This window comes from Dipodomys spectabilis, unplaced genomic scaffold (assembly GCF_019054845.1).
Source record: "Dipodomys spectabilis isolate Male_0828 unplaced genomic scaffold, ASM1905484v1 ptg000539l, whole genome shotgun sequence".
NCBI lineage: Eukaryota > Metazoa > Chordata > Mammalia > Rodentia > Heteromyidae > Dipodomys > Dipodomys spectabilis.
This window is the reverse complement of record NW_024871216.1, coordinates 259,813-275,702: the sequence shown is the minus strand read 5'-3', so window position 1 is coordinate 275,702 and position 15,890 is coordinate 259,813.

Genomic DNA, 15,890 nt, shown 5'->3' with positions numbered 1-15,890 from the left:
CTCTAATAAACTACCAGAAAACCAGAAGTGGAGCCATGGCCCAGAGGGTAGAGCTCCAGATTTGAGAGAGAAAGCCAAGCAGGAGATACTTTACAGAGCAGGCAGGAAAGCCTGGGAGGCGCTTATATCCAATTATCGACCAGATGGCTGGACGTGGAACTCTGGCGGTGGTAGAGCCTCAGCCTTGAGCAAAACAGCTCATTGCATTGGGCCCTGTGTTTAAGCCCTGGGATGCCCACAAAAAATTCAAAGAGAGAAGGCCAAGTTATGTATCAGTGTCCTACTTACTTACGTGTGTATATTACTTCCCTGAGTGCAAACAGATCATAGGCAATGCTTCTGCTTTTACTTACTGATTTATTTTTCAGATATGCTCGTTGCGCATACTGCACCATTCTCTTCATTTCAAGCCCATCGCTTTTCTCTTCCAGGGCTCCACACCTGCATCCTTATTATGATGCACACTTAAGCTCTCAGCAGCCTTTATTTACATTTTATTATGAGGCCAACGCAGGAACAGTCACAAATCAGGCAGGGGAAGAGAAGATCAGGATTCATATTTATAACAGGTATTCAGAAAAATTAACTTGGGGATGAAAAATGGTAGGGTACTTATGTAAAAACTACCATTAAGAAAAAGATGAGGGGGCTGGGAATGTGGATTAGTGAGAGAGTGTTTGCCTAGCATGCAAGAAGCCCTGGGTTTGATTCCTCAATAGCACATACACAGAAAAAGCCAGAATTGGTGCTGTGACTCAAGTAGCAGAGTGCTAGAGACAGTGCCAAGGCCTTGAGTTCAGCCCAAGAACTGCCAAAGAGATACCAGGTAAGTAGACAGACAGACAGACAGACAGACAGACAGACAGACAGACAGACAGACAGACAGACAGACAGACAGACAGACAGACAGACAGACAGATAGATAGATAGATAGATAGATAGATAGATAGATAGATAGATAGATAGATAGATAGATAGATAGATAGATAGATAGATAGATAGATAGATAGAAATATGATAGGTGAATCTGGTCTTGGATCTCAGTAGGAAAGAAGGGAACACTTCCCAACCATGAGGCCTTCTGCAGTGTGCCAGGACACCAGCATCGCCTTCACATAACCACAGAACAGGAAGACTGTCTCTCTCCCACTTCTAAGGCAGTGGAGGGCCCCAGAGTCAAGAGGGCAGAGCCAGGTTCTAACTCAGGTGCTTGGAGGCAGAAGAGAAAGGGCCCTGCCTCTCCTTGGACTGGGGATTTACATTAATGATGTGAAGAATGAAGGAAGGAGAATGGACTGGCAGAGGTAGAAGAAGGGCCTTCAAATCTGACAGATGGAGAGTCAAGAACCCACTCCCTAAGACCAAAAAGCAGGATTTTTCTACTTTGTTCCTCCCCTCTCCCCCAATAAACTGGCTCTCTATTGGTAACCTAAAGATAGCCTGAGGCTCCCTTAACCTGAGGGAGGAAGGATAATTAGTCATTGTTTGAAGAGGCTGAGAAAAGCCTGACCCTTGTGTGACTCTAACAAATTTTTCAGGTTTCTGACTCTAACACATTTTTCAGGTTTCCCCCCATTGCTGGCTGTGCCTGGAATGAATGAAGTGGTTTTGCAGCTCACTTCCCTGTTGAGTGTGTACATTCTGCCTACTAATCTACAGATCTCTGCACCTAGTCCGTTTTTTTGAAACTGTTTCCTGCCCTTCAAATACAGTGTTACATTGGAGTTCTTCCTGCTAACAGGGCTAGGTCTTAGATCCTGAGAACTTCATTTATACCCAGCATGGGTCAATGATGTTTCTTTCATGCTTCTATAGCTTGAGAACTCTAAGAACATTTAGAGTGCAAGTAACTTCTCATCACCAAGGGAAATCCAGGAATTCTTGAACATGTGACCTTTCAGAAGACCACTCGAGGACACAAGATGATTACAATCTTCACATGAGTGGCTGGGCAGATGGATCTTCTACACTTGAACCTTGAACTCAGCCTGCTCTCCCAGTCCATGTCCTTCTTTGTTGCTTGTCCTGTTAGCTCCTCAGGAGCTTCCAAGATAGAAATAGATTGATCAAACCCAAAGGGAGTTGCTGTCTTTTTCCTTCTTTTTCTGTCCTTTGCTTTAAATGTTTTGCAGGTCTTTGGGCTTGAATTGTGGATCTAGGCTCTTTCCCTGGGCTCCTTTGGCTCAAGGCTATCGCTCTGCCATATGAGTCCCTTTCTGCTTTGTCTGTGGTGAAGTGGAAGTCAGAGCCTCATAGACATCCCTGCCCTGGCTGTCCTCACCCTGTGATCCTCAGACCTCAGACTCCTAAGAAAGGGTGACAAGCATGAGCTTCTCTTGCTCTGCTAAGTTCAGAACTATTATGACATTGAAAATACAAGTAAACTGCTCATCATAAAGGGCTTGGGGATTATATTAACCCTTTCAACATTGGACCTTTCAGAACCATGTCATACAAGGTTATACTCCTAGAGACAGAGAGCCTGATCATTTAGATCTTCTATAATTGAACATTCAGCTCTGACTCCAATTCTGGTGTACACCAGCATTCATTTTCCAGAAAATGTTCTCATAATTAACAAATAGGAAAAGTACTTTGATTAACTCTCATTTTTTTTCCAGGTATGTATCTCGAACTCAAGCCTGGGCACTATCCCTAAGCCCTTCAGCTCAAGGTGAACACTCTACCACTTGAGTCACAGCTCCACGTGGGGTCTTTTGGTGGTTCATTGGAGGTAAGAGTCTAACAGGCCTTCCTTGCCTAGGCTGTCTTGGAACTGTGGTCTTGAGGTCTCAGCTTCATGATTAGCTAGGGTTGTAGGTGTGAGCCACCGGCATCTGACCTATTATTTTGCCAGTTCTGGGGCTTGAACGTAGGTCCGGGGTTCTGTCTCTGAGCTTCTTTTTCTCAAGGCTAGGATTCTACCACTTGAGCCATTCCACAGCTTCTGGCTTTTTCTGAGTATGTGGCACTGAGGATTTAAACCCTGGCATTCATGCATGCTGAAGCAAGCTTTCTACCTATAAGCCACATTCCCAGCTTCACTCTTACTATTTTATCCCTCAACTTGCCTATCCTCAAGAAAAAGCCTCTGAGTATAAATCATTTAAAGAAATCCCTGTGAGAAGTTGTCCAAAGATGAATAAGACAAAGCTCATACTTGGGACAGACTCTAAACATGTGATGACTGTGACAAATGCCTCCATTTAATTATGTATCATGTTTCAATACTTAACAAGGTATTAATGAAAAATGACTCAATGTCCTAAATTATTGTGTATCATTTTATAATAAATTTATAAAATGTAATAAATATGTATGTAATAATACTAAATACATTAAACAATGAATAAATAAATAAAATAAAAATAAAATAAATAAAGATACAGGTGGACCTGTTGCAACAATGAGGAGTACAAGTTGTCATGTCGAAAACAAACTTTACAACTTGGGGGGGAGGATTGGGTAGGGGGGAGGGAGGATGGGAAGGGTAAACAAAGGAGGAGGCTACAATGCTTGATAAGAAATGTACTCACTATCTTGCCCATGTAATTGTAACCCCTCTGTACAGTATTTTCACAATAAAAAATTAAAATTAAAATTAAAAAAATGAATAAAAAACAATGACAATAATCATAATATGTAATAAACACACATATGTAAGTATATATCATAAGTATTTTTCCATTGCAAGGCCATACTGCAGGCCTTGGGAACACTAGCCTGAATCTGTTTTCCTCAAGGACAGTAAACTTTGCCTTTACCCATGGTGCAAAAGAGTTACCTGGAATGTGAGATCAAATCCCAGCAATAGCAGCAATACTGGCCCCATTTCCAAGACAGAGACAATATTTTTGATGAAAGCAGTTATGTTTATTCAGTTCCATACTGAACATTTCAAAAAAAAAAGCAGTGTAGAATTTTGTATAGCTATTCAGACATCTTTCCTTTACCCCCAAAGTGCTTCTCTTAGCACTACATTGTTTATTTTTTGTATGATGTTTATTGTAAAAATGATGTACAGGGGGTTACAGTTATATGAGCAAAATAATGAGTACATTTCCTATTGAGCATTGTTGCCTCTTCCTTTGTTTTCCCCTTACGATCCCTTCCCTCCCATCTCCACAACTACCTCCCCCTGCCAAGATCAGTGACTTAATTTTTTAATTTTGGCTTGGCATGGGGTTTGAACTAAAGTAGTGGCTACTCTGCACCTTCCCTCACATTGGTTTGGATTTACCAAGACCCTGAGTTCAAATCCCAGGATAGGAAATAAAACTAGCAGAAATTCCAAATCAGGGAGCTTTATTTTTTTAATTTAGTTAAATAAATAAATAAATTATTTATTTATTTGTTTGTTTGTTTGCTCTTTTTTTGCCAACCACAGGTCTTGAACTCAGATCATGGCAACACTGCCTAAGCTTTGATATCCCTAGGCTGGGCTGCAGCCTCTGGACCCATAGCCAATCCTGGGATCCCAAACCAAGAGGGCTTTAAGGAAGAAAGAAAAAGTGAAACAGCACCAAAAGTACTGAGCCGCAGAGGGTTGGGAGTGGTTATAATTTTTTTCTTTGCAGGGTGATCCTACTGGTTCTGAATGACACAGCTGCAAAGTGGACCTGACCTGCCATTGCTGAAGGCTGGCGGGCTATCAGGGAAACCATAGGCCCACCTGTCAACCTAGGCCCCAGGTTCAAATCCCTGTCCTGACAACTACCAGTGGTGGAGATCCCAAGAGACTTGGTCCTATGCATAGGATACTGATTGAAAGAGTAGTTCGTGTATTGTTAGTCTAAAATTGGATGCAAGAATCCTAGGATGCTGATTGATCTTAATTAATAGTTTGTTAAGCATGAAAAGAATAATATTCCTTCAATGGAAGTATAATAAATACTTAAGAGTTGGTAGGAAAGTAGTTGATGTCGTTTAATAATACATAGTCGGCTCTGGCACTTTTTCCATGTATCACTGTTTTGGCCAAACCTGGGGCTCAATCTCAGCACCTGGGAACCACCTGACAGCTTCATTGGCCAGAGGCTGCCAGGCTCACACTCACCCATTCATGAATTGGGCCTGCTAAGCCCTGAGTTCATATCCTAGCACTGTGAAAATTTAATCTTGAATTAAGAAGCCGAGTGTGACACATGTTTCCCTTTCTTGGGAGAGCTCTGCATTTCAGGCATGATGAGAACACATCTAAAAATCTAGATGCTATGTGATAGGATATAAACAATATAATAAATGGTATAGGTGTCATCAGAGTCAATAAAATAAATGGTAAATAAATGAATAAAACAAGAAATAAAATGAATAATCACACAAAACACGGTATGGACTGAACATCTATATGGAAGTATAAACCCTATCACACTAAACACGATATGGACTGAACATCTGTATGGAAGTATAAGTGCTATTTTTAAAATGTATATAAGGAGTATGTTTTACAGGCCTGAGGCTTGAATTCAGCCACCATACTAAGATGGTATGGAGGGAGATCCCAAGATATTTGTTTATGGACCTAGGAAGAGTTATGGAATGCGATTGATTTCATCTTTGAATCAGTAGTTCATGTGTGATGGGAGTAGGAAATGATAGGCAAGAATCATGGGGTATTGCTTATTTGCAATGAAGATTTGATGAAGCATGACAATAATCATCAGTTGTGAAATGGAGGCATCAGGAAAGATCCAAGAATCGGTAGTCACATAGTAGATTCAATTCCATCACAGGTGGCCATCTCTCCTACTCTCTCTCTATATGTACTTATTTGCATACTACCTTCAGCTTATGAATGGATAACTGCTGTGCACCCTCCCCCTACCCCACCTGGGGGCTCAATCTCAGGTCCTGAGAACGGCCGCTCCTTAATGGCTCACAGGCTGTTGTGTTCACGCGGACCCATTCACCTCTTGGGCCTGCTAGGCTCTGAGTTCAGAACCCAGCACTGCCAAAAGAATCATCCTGATGTCAGAAGCCAATCATTGCGCCTGTTTTCCTTTCCTGTGCAAGTTCTGGGTCTCAGCTAGGATGGAGAATGCATGGGTTACCCTGTGGCCATGGGAATTGGTAGTCATCCATGTCAGCGCAGTTATACCTGTCATCATGTACTCAAGAAAATACACACTACATACATGAATAGCATACAAAATAGAGAATAACTACACTAAATGATCAATGCAGTCCACACACAGATGTGAATATACATCCCATGTTTCAATGATGCATTGATGTCTATTGTGGCCTCCCTGGGGCTTGATCTCAGTTCCTGGGAACGGCCCAGCTCCTTCATGGCTCACAGGCTGGAGTGCGCACGTGGACCCATTGGCCAGTTGGGCCTCCGAGGCCCCAAGTTCAAATCCCAGCACTGCCAAAAATACACCCGGATGTGAGAAGCCAGTATTTACACCTTTTTTTTTTCTTTCCTGTGCTGTGCATGTTCTAGGTCTCAGCTAGGATGGAGAATGCATAGGCAACTCTCGACTTATGTGAATAGATTGTCATCCAGGTCAACACAGTTATATTTGTCATTCTATACTCAAGAAAATACACACCACATCAATGAATAAGGCAAAATAATGAGAATGACTACACAGAATGCAAGGTACTGCCCACCCATGTATGGAAATAGAGGTCCTCTGTTTAAATTGGGAATTTATGACTATATTGGCCCCCACCCTGGGGAGATCAATCTCAGGTCCTGGGAACGGCCCAGCTCTTTAGTGGTTCACAGGGTGGTGTGCTCACCATGTCCCATTCACCAATTGGGCCTGCTAAGCTTTGAGTTCAAATCCCAGCACTGCCAAAAGCTTCACCCTGATGTGAGAAGCCAATTGATCCATCTGCTTTCCTGTCCTGTTAAAGTCCTGGCTTTCAGCGCAGATGGAGAATACTATATAGGCAACTCTATAACCATGGGAATATGTTTACATCCATGTCAGCACAGTTATATCTGTCATCGTACTCAATTAAACATACAATACATCCATGAATAAGACACAAAATAAAAAGAATAACTACACTGAATGCAAGTTGCATAACATATCTGTAGGTAAAGAGAGATCCTATGTTTAAAAAAGGTGGGCTTGCTATTTTGTCCAGTGCTGGGGCTTCAAATCAGGCCCTGGACCTGGCCTGACATTCTAGTCTTCAAGGATTGTGAGCTTCCCCTTCCATCACAGTTCAACAGAGCTACCCAGACCTGAATTCACTTCCCAGCACTGACAAAATTTTCATCCTGATGTCAGAAGCCAGTCGTTGCAAATGTTTTCCTCTCCTGTGAAAGTTCTGGGTCTCATCTAGGATGGAGAATGAAAGCATATGCAACCCTATAACCATGGGAACAGGTTGTCATCCATGTCAGCACAGTTACTACCTGTCACCAATAAAATACACAATACCAGCATGAATTAGGAACAAAATAAGGAGAAGAAGTACACTGAATGCAAGATGCTGCCCACACATGTATGTAAATATAGATCCTATGTTTAAATTATGAATTTATGACTATCTGGCCCTCCCTGGCACTCGATGTCAGGTCCTGGGAATGGCCTATCTCCTTCATTGCTCACAGGCCTGTGTCCTCACCTTGACCCTTTCCTGAATTGGGCCTGCTAGGCTCTGAGTTGAAATCCCAACACAGCAAAAATATGAATCCTGATGTGAGAAGCCAATCGATTCACCTATTTTCCTGTGTTGCAAATGTCCTGTGTCTCAACTAGGATGGAGAAAGTATAAGAAACCCTATAGACATGACAATAGGTTGTCATCCATGTAAACACTGTTATATCTGTTACTACTCAGTAAAATACATAATACCTCCATGGATAAGTCACAAAATAAGAAGTACACCGAACACAAGATGCTATCCACACATATATGTAAATATAGATCCTATGTTTAAACAATGAATTTATAACTATTGTGGCCCACCGTGGGGATCAATGTCATATCCTGGGAATGAGCTTCCTCCTTAGTTGCTCACAAGATGGTGTGTTCATATTGACCTATTTGCCACTTAGTCCTGCTAGGCCCTGAGTTCAGATTCCAGCACTACCAACAATTGGATCATGGAGTAAGAAGCTGAGTGTGAAACGTGTTTTCCTTTTCTCTGGGAGTCCTGGGTGTCAGGAATGATGGAAAACACTTCTACAAATCTAGATGCTATGTGATAGGATGTCATTAATGTAATAAATGGAATGGTTGTCATCATAGACAGTAAAATCAATGGTAAATAAATGAATACAACAATAAATACAAGGAACAACCACGCCAAACTTGTATGGACTGAACATCTATAGGTACGTGCAAAGCCTATCTTTATATAAATAGTATGTTTTCAAAGGCTGGGGCTTGAATTCAGGCCTAGTGAACAGGCCTGAAATTCTTATCTTCAAGTGCGGTGAGCTTCCCCTTCATCCACTGCAGATTTACCCAGATCCTGAGTTCAAATCCAAAACCTGGCAGAATAAATGTTGGGAATTGCAAGCCAGGGAGCTAAATTTATTTTATTTTATTTTTTCCCAGAGCAGGGCTTGAACTCGGGTCGTGGCAACTCTGCTTCAGCTTCAATCACCCTAGGCTGAGGTGCAGTCACTGGACCCACAGCTGATCCTGGGATCCTAGATCCCTAGGCCTTGAAGAGAAAAAAAAATCACAGGAAAATATGGAGATGGCCTTTTTATGTTTTCTTCCTTTGTGAGCTGACCTCCTGGATCCAAATGACACTGTTGCAAAGGGTATTTTACCTTGCACTGCTGAAGTCTGGTGGACTATCGGGGAAACCATAGGACCATGTGGCAACATAGGCCCTGATTTCAAATCCCAATCCTGACACCTACCAATGGCATGAGATACTAAGAGACTCGTTCCCATCCATAGGAATGTTATCAATGTCAGGTTGAATGAGTTGATCGTGAATGATTCTCCTATAAAATTAGACAAGATGATTTGAAGAAGCTGATTGATTTTATTTAATATTTATGAAGCATTAAAAGAATACTATTACTTACAGGAATGCAATAATTTCAGGACACTGATTTAATTAATAGTTTATTAAGGATGAAACAGTAACATTAATTACATGGAGGCATAATAAATACCCCAGAATTTGTAGGAATGTATTCTATATAACTGAATAATGTATAGACATCTCTGGCACTATATAAACATATATATTTATTATTGTACTGTCATCTGCAAGTCAATCTGTTCATATTTTGTCAACCCCTGGGGCTTGATCTCAGTTCCTGGGAACTGCCTGTCAGCTCAATTTGCCCCAGGATGGCGTGTTGACACACACCCATTCATGAATTTGGCCTTGTAGGCCATGCGTTCAGATGCCAGGACGCCCAAACAATTAATCGTGGAGTAAGAAGCTGATGGTGAAACATTTTTTTTTTCCTTTTCTGTGAAAGTCCTGGGTGTCTAGTATAAAGTGGAATACATATGCAGACCTATAATCCTACGTAATCAATGTAATCAATGTTCTATGTGTCATAATAGTCAATAAAATAAACGCTCAATACAAGAAAAAGACAAAAAAAATAACTATACTGAGTGTAATATGGAGTGAACATATGTACATGAATATAAATCATATATTTAAAATGTACATGAATAGGATGTTTTTTAGTGCTGGGGATCCAATTCAGGCCTAAGGAACAGACTTGAATTTCCTGATTTCAAGGAGGCAAGCTTCCCCTTAACACACAGTGCAACAGAGTTACCCAGACAATAAGTTCAAATCCCAATCCTGGCAGAAAAAATTGCACCTTTATACTATGTGAGGTCGAATTCTTAGGTATTTCATTCTGCCTCCATTTAATGTATGTGATTATTTAAATACTTAATGAAGTATTAACTAAAATCGATCAGTGTCCTAGGATATGATTGTGTATAATTTGATCCTAGAATCATTCAAGAACTACTCATTCAATCTTGACATTGATCACATTCCATTGGTAATCTTATGGATAAGAATGAGTTTCTTAGGTTCTCTTGCCATTTGGAAGTGGCAGGACCAGGATTCCTACTGTGGGCTCCAGCTCCCACAACTTCAACCCGATGATAGGCAACTCACAGGTCTGTGCCACAACATAAGCAAGACCAATGATCAGGCAGGCACCAGTGGCTCTCAGCAGTTGCCTTGATACTTACAAGGCTATGATAAGAGGATCATGGTCAAACTCACCCTAGGCAGGAAAGTCCTTGAGACCCCTGTCCAACTTCAATGCCAACAAAGTCAGAAGTAGAGCTGTGTGGCTCCAGTGGTAGAGGGCTAGTCTTGAGCAAAAGCAGCTTACAGACTGCCCAGATACTGAGTTTAAGGTCCTGGACTGGCAACAAACAGACATACACAACAATCTAAAGCCGGTCACCCTCTTGTCCCCAACTGAATTGGACTGAGTTCCCTGGGAAAGGGGCTGGGGGACCCACTGTCATCTTCACTCTGCCCATTCTGTCTGCATCACAGGATTCTGGCCACACTCCCATTCTTTCATGGTTCTTTCTGACCAATGGGATATAAGAATGGTGGTCACACCCACATTCTATGCTGCCTGATAGCACTGGGATTCCTCTGTTGGTTGACACCACTACCAACAGTTGAAGAAGGTAGAGATGGCTGAGTGGTGATCAAGAGACTCAAGCCGTAGGAGGAGAGGTCTTGCTCAGCCCTGCCACGCACATGCCCACGCCCTGGTCCCCTTCAGCGTTCCATGTGTCACTGCATTTCAAACCAATCACTGCTTGCTTGGACCCATGGCACCTCTTGGAGTCCTCAAGTGATGGCACTCCACAGGCAGGCTTGTGGCCCCGACCTGGTCCAGGTCCCCCTGTCTCTGCTCCAGGCATGAGTATTTGCCCTGCTACTGCCTTCGCTGCTCGAATCCACCCGGAGCTGCCTCCAACAGCTTCTCCCAGTAGCACATGTGAGTGACCTCCTACTGGGCCCATACCCTGTGACCCCCACACCATGAGATCCCCGCCCCGACTGGACCTCCAGCTCCCCCATACCCTACAGTCTGGCCTGGGCTCTGCCACAAATGTGCCCCAGGGGTGGGAGTGGGTGGTGACCAGAGTATCCCACCCCCATCCCTAGTTGCCAGTGTCCCAAGAAACAGGGAGATGCAGGGATGGGTGAGGAGGGGGCACCACAGAGCCCCTGGCCTGGAGCAGTGGGAGCCACACAGCCACTCATCTGCACCCTTCATCTTCCTGGTGGGAACCTGGTGGCTTTAGTCAGACGTGGGGAGCAGCACCTCCACACTTGCCTTCTTGGGTCTTTTCCTTTTTTCTGGGGTTTGGGGCATTGGATGCAGAAGATAGGTCTCTCTTGCTGTGTGAGCCCTTGTCCTCTGTGCTTGGTCACCCTTTCACTTGAAGAGAGGGTCCCAGAAGAGCCCATTAGGGAAGTGAGGGTGCTGGGGGTCAGAGCAGAATGTGAATATCTGGGAGGAACACCCCCCTAAACACACATACACATACACCCAGCCTGTCCCCTCCCCCAACTGTCAACAGTTCTCACAGAGTGATCACATTTCCCAGCTCTGCTAGTTTCTGCTGGTGCTCCCAGTCCATGTGGTCCTGGATTCCCAAGAATCTGCCATGTGGCCCAGAAGCATGTAGGCTGGAAATAAGTCCAAGTATGTAGCCTTTAGGACCCCATCCATTTCCCCAATACCACCGGCACCTCAGGTCAGACACACCTCTGGGGTCACCATGACCCCCTGCTTGTCTCGGGACTCCTTTACCCAGCGTCCTGGCCTAGAGTTTTGGTGATTGGGGAGTCAAGGGACTGGCCCTGGAGAAAGGGATAGGCACAGTATGCTGCATCATTAGAGTGGTGCTCCCCTTGGGTGGGAGCTCCTGATTCCTCCAAGGGAACCCCCGTGCTCTAGCTTGTACATTGTCCAACAAACTCTGGAGAGGCACTGCTCAGAATCTGTGTGTGTGTGTGTGTGTGTGTGTGTGTGTGTGTGTGGTGCTGCATCATTAGAGTGGTGCTCCACTTGGGTGGGAACCCCTGATTCTTCTAAAGGAACTCCTGTGCTCCAGCTTGTACATTGTCTCAGATGAGGAACCAAAAAACTCCGGAGAGGCACTGCTCTGAGATTGTGTGTGTGTGTGTGTGTGTGTGTGTGTGTGTGTCTGTGTGTGTGTCTGTGTGTGTGCATGAGAGAGAAGGAGAGAGACAGATATATCATCTTCCTCCTTGTATAACCTGACTGTACTCAGGTGAGTGATCATTTGGAAAATTGCAGGTGCTGCATGGGCGAGTCTTCTGTCACTGGTCTGGATTTGTGTGTGTGTGTGTGTGTGTGTGTGTAGAAGTGGATTGTAATATGGAGGCTGGGTCCTTTGGTAACTTCTGCCTGCTACCTTTGGGGGATGCATGGGCTTTGTGGCTGAGGTCTTGGGGCCTGGAAGTGTGAGACGCTTGAAGGGGACTCAGCAACCTTAAATTATAAGACCAAGGGACATGTGTGCCTTGGAGCTTTCTACTCCTTTGGGCTTGGTTGGTGGCAGCTGGAGCTTGGGAGGACCTGAGTATGGGGCCCACAGGGGTTGGCTTCCCAGGGGGACAGAGAGCATGGCCAGCACTTAGTAAGGATGTGAGCCCTGCCGGTATGGAGTGCACCAGTATAAGTCAGACTCCGGGTTTTCTCATCATGACTTCTGATGGGTGAGGCCAAACCTATTTTAAATCTTTTGCTGTGATCTTCATATCTCAGCCTCCTGAGTAGCTAGGATTATACACATGAGCCTCTGCCACTGGGACTCTCGTTCTTTTTGGTGTATTAGGGTTTGAACTCAAAGCCTTAGGCTTGCCAGTCAGGTCTTCTACCACGGTATCCAAGCCTTTCTGTCTTGGGCATTTCCGAGATAGAGACTCACTCAAAATGTGCTCAGGCTGGGCTGGATTGCGGTTCTCCTATCTGTGACAGGTGTGCGCCACGAGGCCCGGTCCTCCTTAGTTGGGATGGTAGACATATAGTGTCATGCTCAGTCATCGGTTTAGATGATTATCCCAAACTTAGTTTACAGCAGCCATAAAGCTCTGGGTTGGGCCTCCACCATTGTACCTCAGTCTCCTCCTTGGACAGATGTGAGGAAACAAGGGATCAATACAGGGGGATCTCTAGAGCAGGGCCAGGCACAGAAGGAGCGGCTGTCAGATACAGTTCTTGGCAATTCTGTGAGCATACGACAGTAAGATAACTGGGAAAGGGCTCAGACGGGGCCTGTTATTAGTCATGTGACACGTACGGGTTTATGAAACAAAACATGGTTCTCTTTCAGCCTTATCCTATTCCCATGAGGAAGGAGATCCTTCACTGTGTTCAGTTTTGTAGCTGGGGAAAATGAGTCACGGAGAAGGCGGGTGACCATCTCATGACCTCCAGTTGACAGAAAGCTCAGCCTGACTTCTCTGCCATGGTCCCTAGGAGAATGTGTGGTATTCAGCACACTTCTTGTGGTGGGAAGTCCACTTCTTGTCAGTCGTGGGGCTTGAACTCTGGGCCTGGGTGCTGTCCTCGAGCTCCTCAGCTCAAGACTAGCACTCTACCACTTGAGCCACAGTGCCACTTCCAGTTTTCTGGTGGTTCTTTGGAGATAAGTGTCTCATGGACATTCCCGGCTGGGCTGGCTATGAACCATGTTCATCATATCTCATAGGACTTTAGTCCTGAACCACCAGCACCCAGCTTAATTGTAATTCTGACTTTCTTTCTCTCTCTCTCTTTCTCTCACAGGAAGTGGTTGTATGGGTGCTGAAGAAGTGGCCCAGTGTCCCCATGTGGCTGGAACCCAAGGTGGCCCTCTCATTCTGGAGGTGGGCTGTGGGTCAGGAACTGTCTCACTCAGCCTGTTGAACCAGCCCTATGAGGTAAGCCCCTCTGTGCCCTGGCTAGACCGTGACAGTTATTCATTGTCCATCCAGCCTTATTGGACTTAATATTGTTTTCTACGTCCTTTTCTAGCAACTGGCCAAAATTATGATGCATAGTTATGGAAAGAAAATATAATACCATCTTAAGAAAGTCATTTAGAGCTCTGGGAATGTGGCTTCATGGTACGGTGCTTGCCTAGCATGCATGAAAACTTGAGTTCAATTCCTCAGTACCACATAGACAGAAAAAGAAACACTGGAAATGGTGCTGTGCCTCAAGTGGTAGAGTGCTAGCCATGAGAGAAAGGAAAAGCTCAGGAATAATTCCCTAGCCCTGAGTTTAAGTTCCAGGACTATAGGACTGGCAAAAAAAAAAAAAAAAAGAAAACATAAAAAAATTAGTCAGTAAATGCAAAATAAATAATCCATACTTGGAATCTATATTGTTCCTTCCATACTAATACCTGACAATACTCCCTAATTCATGTACTTTACCTATATTAGGATACTGTGTTGAAAAAAAAGTTTTGTTCATTAGGTCCCAACAATTAATGCTAGGAATGTGCTTAGATGTCAGGTGAAGGTTAATTCTGGAAATTCAAAGATTCCAGGCTTTTGAGAGGTCACTGCTAATCACAATGAGAAGGATAGTCTAAGTGAGATTTGGAAATCTTTTTGGTCAGTCATGGAACCAAAAAGGCAGAGGCAAATTATCAGTTGGGACAAGAGAAGGAATAACTCTAGAAGGAAGGAACAAATGATAGTAACTAACGCATACCAGAAATCATTCTGGGGAACCATTCTTGGTTATTGAAGAACTAGTTATCAACCAGGTTTATTCTTCATTGCGTTTAGCATTTTAAATCTCTTAGGCTAGTTCTTAATCTCTGTGTGATAAATGTATCTTCTCTTATGTTGTTTTTCCAGACCTGATCCCTTTTGGTTTCTAAAAATCTAAGTCTCTCCTGATACTAAATACACCTACACAGATGGCAAGGGGTTGCTAATGTAAGGGTTGCATAGCTCAGGAGTCATTAATGTAACAAAATGGAATAGGAGGACTATTTATTGCTACCTCAATTTTTTCTGAAAAGCTGCCATGTCATCATTTGATTCAAATTTACATTCTTTGTCCACATAGTGTCATTAAGTGCAGTAAATGGAAATATGAGCTGGGTGCTGTTGGCTTAAGCCTGTAATCCTAGCTAATCAGGAGGTTGAGACCACAGGATTGCGGTTCAAAGCCAGCCTGCTCTGGAAAGTCAATGAGAACCATATCTTCAATTAACCACCAGAACCCCAGAAGTGGTGCCATAACTAAAGTGGTAGAACAGTGAACTTGAGATGAATAGCTGAAGGACAGCACCCAGGATCAGAATTCAAGCCCCACTACCAACAAAAAGTGCAAATATGACTTTAAGTTTTCCCCCAAAGGAAGGACAAGGTCAATAGTAATCTTCCAAAGCAGAAAAAAAATAATACCAAAATGATTCAGTGCACTTACTTTTGCTGTTATTTAAGTTATGGCTTCTTCGCTGGACATATTCTCTTCTTTTAAAAATTGTCAAATATTAGCTTTATAATAAACATCATTTAGTATTTCTTGGTTCAAAAAATAAGTCTTGATACAGTTGATGTCACTTGGCGTTTTTTTGGCAGTCATGGTGCCTGAACTCTAGGCCTGGGCACTGTCCCTAAGCTCTTCAGCTCAGGGCTAGTGCTCTACCACTTGAGACACAGTACCACATCCAGCTTTTTCTGCTCTTGTGGTGCTGAGAAATCGAACCCAGGGCCTCATGCATTCAAGGCAAGCACTCTACTCCTCAGCCACCTTCTCAGCCCATCACTTGGCTTTCTTACTATTTCAGTTCAAAACAAACCCAGGCAGGAGATTCTGTCAATCTCTTATCGCTAATTAACCACCAAAAAGTCCAGAAGTGAGGATTTTGCTCAAGCAGTAAAGTATTAGCTTTGGGGACAGGTGGGCAGGAAAAGC